Raw genomic sequence first — 6,459 nt, forward strand, 5'->3', positions numbered from 1 at the left:
ACCCAGCAGTGTAGTGATCATCCAGTTCTCAGGGAGAATGCTATTCCAAAGAAGAAACAGAAAAAGACCTACCTCTAAGACCCCTGAAGATGGTGATTTCTAAAGGAAGGGACCTGAAATGAGCCCTTTCTATCAGATCTTATTGGATAGCACAACCAGTTGGGAGAAGGTGGTCCCAAACATATTTAGGTCTTATGCCATGAAGGACTTTAAAAGTAATAAGTAGCACCTTGAATTGCACCAGGAAAGCAATTGATAACCAGTGCAGCTCTCAGAATAGCAGTGTCACATGGACAGATCATGAAGCATCCATCATCACTTTTGCTGCTGCATTCTGGACCAGTTACAGCTTCCAAGTGGTCCTTAAGGAAGCCCCATATAGAGTGCAATGCAATAGTCCAAATGTGAGATGAATATATGAGAAAAGGGCTTCCCATTTCATGTAAGATTATAATTGCCATATCAGGTGGAATTGTGCAAAACACTTCCTTGCCACAACTACCACTTCTTCAAGCAAGACCTGAGGGTCAAAAATGACCCCCAGATTATGAATCAGTTCAGCCTGGGAAAATGCATATCTCAAACGATTAGTATTTCAGCCTCTAATTTGTATTCCATCTATCTTCACTTCACTTCACTTCTTATAATATATTTGCTCTGTAAGTTAAACATATGTATTACTTTTTTCATTATTCTGAACCAATTCAATTCAGATTAGTTTTTTGTCCATTGGAAAGATTCACCAGAAGCATATTCAGGTTCCTGACACACCATTAGCCATTGTCCTTAATAAGTTCCACATTTTTGCATGATCTACACAGTCAAAGACCTTGCTGTGGTCAATGAAGCAAAGATAATCTTCCTCTTTCTTGTACTCTCTTATCTCTCTCTTATCCATCTTATGTTAGCAAACTGATCTTGTGTCCCATTGCCTTTTTTGAAACCTGCCTGTTCATTTGAAATTCCTCTCTCTTCATGTATGGCTCTATTTTTCTTTGTCTGCTGTTAAGCAAATCTTTTTGCTTGCATGAGGAATTGGTGCAGTGGTTAAATAATTTTAAAATTATCTGACACCTCTTTTCATCAGTTACTATCATTTGTAATATTTATATACCACTTCAGTCTAAATGGTCTTAAGCAGCATACATTATATACCAATCTTTTCCAATCTCTAGGCCACACAATCTTGTTCCATATTTGTTAACAAAAAGTTAACACTTACATTGTTCATTTCTCTGCAGCTTTAAACAGTTCAATGAGAATTCTGTCTGCACTTGGTACTTTCCTGTCTGAAAGCTGGTATATTGCCTGTTGTGCCTCACTTCCTAAATTCTTATATATAACTGTTTCTGTCACAGTTCTGACCATAAATGTTTTCAGAATACTATTCCTGTCTTTCATTTCCTCTACCATCTTTGATATGATTACTTCTGAATATATCCAACTAGCTGCAAATTTTCCTGTGATTCCTCTTATGTTCTTAAAAAGAGGTATCATTTTCCTTTTCTTATAATATTCCTCTCTATTGTTGACATTCTTGATTTAAATATATTTCCTTGCCCTTTCTTGTTTGTTATTGAAGTTTGCATTCAACTGTGTTACTTATATTGCTTAAAGTTTCCATTCTCTGTCTTTCCTTGGCTAACATTGGGAATTTTTCCTTTTTCCACTTGCGCTTTCACAGTGGAAGGTTCTCTTTCACATAAGTCAGTGTTGTCCAAACTTGGCCACTTTAAGATGAGTGGACTTCAACTCCCAGAATTCTGCTGGCTGGGGAATTCCCATGCTGGCTGGGGAATTCTGGGAGTTGAAGTCCACTCATCTTAAAGTGGCCAAGTTTGGACAACACTGACATAAGTTAAATGCACTGAATCTATTGCTTACATTGGTCTTGTATCCTGACTGTATGTTTTCTGGTTCAAATCTTGGTAGCACAGCTTACTCTTTTTACTTTTCTAAATTTAAGCTACATGTTTGAAATAAATAATTCATGGTTTTCTTCCACTATTTGCATCTGGCAATTTTCTGGTAGGATTACACTTCTCTTTCTTCTGTATCCTGTTATATAATCTGTCCATCTGGTTATGTTTAGAGTTTGCATTTATGTTTCTTGGAGAAAATGTTAGCAATAAAGATTTCTCCTGCAATATTGGGTTTACCCAATCTAAATCTCCCTATGAATTATTTAATTTCTCCAACTTTTTCATTCCAAACACACATTAGTAGTACTACATCCTTTTAAATGCCAGATTTAGCACCTATAGTGATTTCCCATAGAATTGTCAATGTTTTCTTCCATTGCATCTATAGAAGATGCAAATACTGAATGATCCTGAAGTTACTGGATAACCACTAGCTATAATAGATATTCAGTGATTGATTTGGTTGTACTTACTGTATATACTCATATATAAGCCCATCTGTAGATAAGCTGACCCTCAAATTTTTAACCAAAATACCATGAAATTTGGGCCACCCACAGATAAGCTGTCCCTTGAAATTTTTGTATGTTTTAATTTTCCCAATTGGCTTATCCATGAGTAATCCATGGATTGTCCATTTTTCATGGTACTTTGGTTAAAAATTTGAAGGACGGTTTATCTGCATATGAGTTTATATGTGAATATATAAGGGATATTTATTTATTTATTTATTAAATTTACATGTCGCCCATCTCCCCCAGAGGGATTGGTTATATATGGGTTATATATGATTATATATGAGTACTTTAAAAAAGTATATGGTTATATATGGGTACTTTAAAAAAGTATTACTGTATATTCTTGTGGATTAGCCCATCTGCAGATAAGCCAATCTCAATTTTTGGGGTGTATGTAGGTACCTAAAATTCTGGTTTATTTGCGACTATATATAGCACATCATGCCTTTTTGAAGTATCATTGTCAGTCCATTGCTTCATATGCTTTGTAAAGCAAAGAACTATTTTCTGTATTAGGCCATCAGACTTCCTTACTGGTATGGTCTGATTATGTCACACCTTCAGATATATTCTTCCCAAATAACTAGAGTGCATTTTGACTGGAGGCATTATCTGGTATCCACTCATCTAAATCATATAACCATATCCATTTAGTTTTATCAACAACAGTAGAAAAGCAGTTTGCCACTGTCTTTTCTTCACTTTGATTTTGGAAGATTAACTTTTTTCACAACTACTGCCCTCACCACCACCATGGATTACTGTTAATTTCCCTCTTCCCCTCACTAGGATCTTCCACTGGCAAAGCCTTCCTGTATTTTAATGTAGCATTCCTGTGAAAGAACGATTGTGCTTATGCATGTATAAAGTCTCTGTATCCTGTCGTACATGTGCAACTGGTATGGGCAGAATTGTGTATCCTTTTAAAATGTGAGTTCATGATGGGCAGCTTTTTTTATTCAGGCTGCAGAAAGCACTGGATGAATAGAACAGTTGGAAATGAGAATCTCTATTTTTTTTTTTCCAAAACAGCCAGGATAGATGTCATAAAAAGCACATATTGCATATATATATGCAATATGTGCTTTTTATGCTAGTTTCTCTCTCTCTCTCTCTCTCTCTCTCTCTCTCTCTCTCTCTCTCTCTCTCTCTATATATATATATATATATATATATATATATATATGTTTCAAAACTAGCATTTCAAGTGCAGAAGTTTCTTTAAATGAAATGTTTAAACTCAACATATTCAGCATATTGTTTTGTTGTAATTCCAGCATATTTCGTTTTGCCATTTTTTTTCTTGGCATTTTACTGTTGTTTTGATTTGCAACTTCTATGGCTGACTCTCTACCAGTGTCTCAATATGTGAATAATTATCACATGTTCATTTTAGAACTTGGCCTCACACCGTTTAGCTTGCTAATTATCTTCTGCCAAGACAACCTAATCTGTTTCTAGTGACATTCATTTCACTCTTAATTTTAATTTTCCTTCCTCCTTATTCCTATCTTGTACTGAATTTCATTGCATCTATATTATTTTTTGTAATAATGATATTTATTATTCCAAGCTTCAACATTACACATGGTATCACATTTCAGCATTCTGAAAAAAGATGAATTTAGATAATGCTCAAATAGATAGTTCCAGTTCTCACACACAGCAGATGAGATGATAAATCTGCATGTTGTCTGTGCCTTGTCAGGGTAGGCACAGTGGATTTTGCATGATTTAACATTCTTCCACACAAAACAATTGCTTCCATGTTTAAAACAACAACAGCCCCTATATCAGAAACAAGATTAGACTAACTCTATATGCAGGATATATATATATATATATATATATATATATATATATATATACACACACACACACACACACACACACACATACACACATACACACACACACACACATACATACATACATACATACATACAATAGTGCATTTAATTATATAAGAGCACCTGGATGTAGCTAAATTATTGCATCATCGTAACTACAGAAATACACAGTCACTTGAGATTGCTAAAGACATTTACTTGGGATTACATAAGTCTTGGGAATTAGCTTGTTTTTAAAGAAACTGATAATATACTGTATATTTTCAAATAATAAATTGAACACCTGTAACTATGAACTTGCTTGATAACTTTGGGACTATGAATATTTTAAAGTTCAACAGATGCTGCAGCCAGCAATATAACATACCCCTGACTTATCTCTAGTGATCAGTGTTCTAAAACGATGCTTGTCTGCCACTGCCTCTTTAACCTACTGTTTCCCAGTGATCATTTGGGACTTCCTAGGTTGCAGAGCTTGCATTTAGCTGAATCACCATCTGCTGGATTGGATATAAAATAAGTAATCATATTTTAATCCACTGAAACCAATCTAACATTTTATTATTGTGTTGTATTTTTGTCTCATATTTGCTTACTGTATGTGATTACAGGTTTTTTGTTTGTCTGCTTTTTCGTTCAGCCTTTTTGTAAAGCTGGCACGACAACTGTCTAAACAGATATTCTGCATTATGGGAATTAGTTCATATATCAAGTAGGTAACAGCAGTAAGTAATGTATTATTACATTAAAACATCTGCAAGTTTATAGTGCCATATAATTCAAGAGAGATACATAGAAAAACAAAGAAATAAAGGCAGTGTTCAAAGCAAATGTGATATGTTATGAGACATAAGAAAAATACTAAAGTTGTGCATTCAGTTATAATGGCACTAACGTCTCAGCATTAAAATATTATTGACCATGCAGCCTATTTTGACAATTAGCAAAGTTTAGATTTTTTTTCCTCAATAAACATCAGTTCAATATCATTATGTAACTGTAACAGATATAAGTGAACCAAGTTGATAAAATAACTAATTTTAATTTGTAAATGACAATCTCCTGCAAATGTAGATTAGCTACACAAACTGATATGCCGACTTCAGGAAAAAAAAAAAAGAAGACTTAGAATAAAAGTACCTTTTGATCCCTTAATATTTTTCCTTACTATTTAAAAAAAGTCGGTAAATATCTATGAATATAAACCCTTTCCATTTTCATCTCTATTTAATGCTGAGCAAGTAAATTCTGCTAAACATGTTTGTCGCAGTGCATTGCACAAATTGTGCTCTTTGGATTTGGTCCTTTCTTTGTGCATTCCAACTGCCTATTGAATTCACCAGCTTTAAAGAAATGTATATTTTTATGCAAGAGTAGTGCAGGATCAGCGGCTTTTCCCCATTGCTTCAGACATGATTAAAAAGTAGACAGGCTTGAATAACAAAATAAAGGACCACGCTAAGCTTCTGAGGTTAAGCCTCAGCAGATGACAGGATAGCTTTTTTTTTTTGGTAACAAGTGAGATGGTAGGCTAGCATAAAAAAATCTGTTTTCTCTGTATTCCCATGCTTCTGCTGAGAGAAAAATGAAAAAGCAAGAAAGCATAGAACATACTATATGCATCACTGGAACTTATTGCTTATTTTTATTGCATTAGAGTAAATGACCCTTTTCCATTGCTGCCAAGTCAGTCATCATAATTTAGTCTTGCACTGAATCCCTTGTCAGGAGCTGAGATCTGAATCTGCAGAAAATAACAAGAACTTCAGAAAATGCTGTACTTTCAATTAGCATGCATAAACTACTATACTGTTTTTCCCATCCAGATTTATAAATATACTTTTCACAAACAGCTGACAGCTTTGCATGGGCTTGGACAAATTAATTAATCCAGTCTGTAATATAAGTCCCCATCCACCTCATATAGTCAACCAATCCTCCTCCACCAACCTCATTATGTAGCAGTATGGGAAGTCTCCTTGTTTGCTTGATTGATTTACAGTTAGTTCCAGATTCCATATACAGTACTCACCCACCAACAATCCATGTGAATGAATGGCCCAAAATTATTTATTAAGTCTCTGTGATGGATGATAGATTTGAACTACCAAACTGTGTTGGCTGTCTGTGCATTGTCCCACCACACAAGAGTTCAGCAGAAGCACCAGT

This window comes from Python bivittatus, unplaced genomic scaffold (genome assembly GCF_059951505.1).
Source record: "Python bivittatus isolate LINGU-HERP-01145 unplaced genomic scaffold, Pbiv_v1 ctg000350_np1212, whole genome shotgun sequence".
NCBI classification, from domain to species: Eukaryota; Metazoa; Chordata; class Lepidosauria; order Squamata; family Pythonidae; genus Python; species Python bivittatus.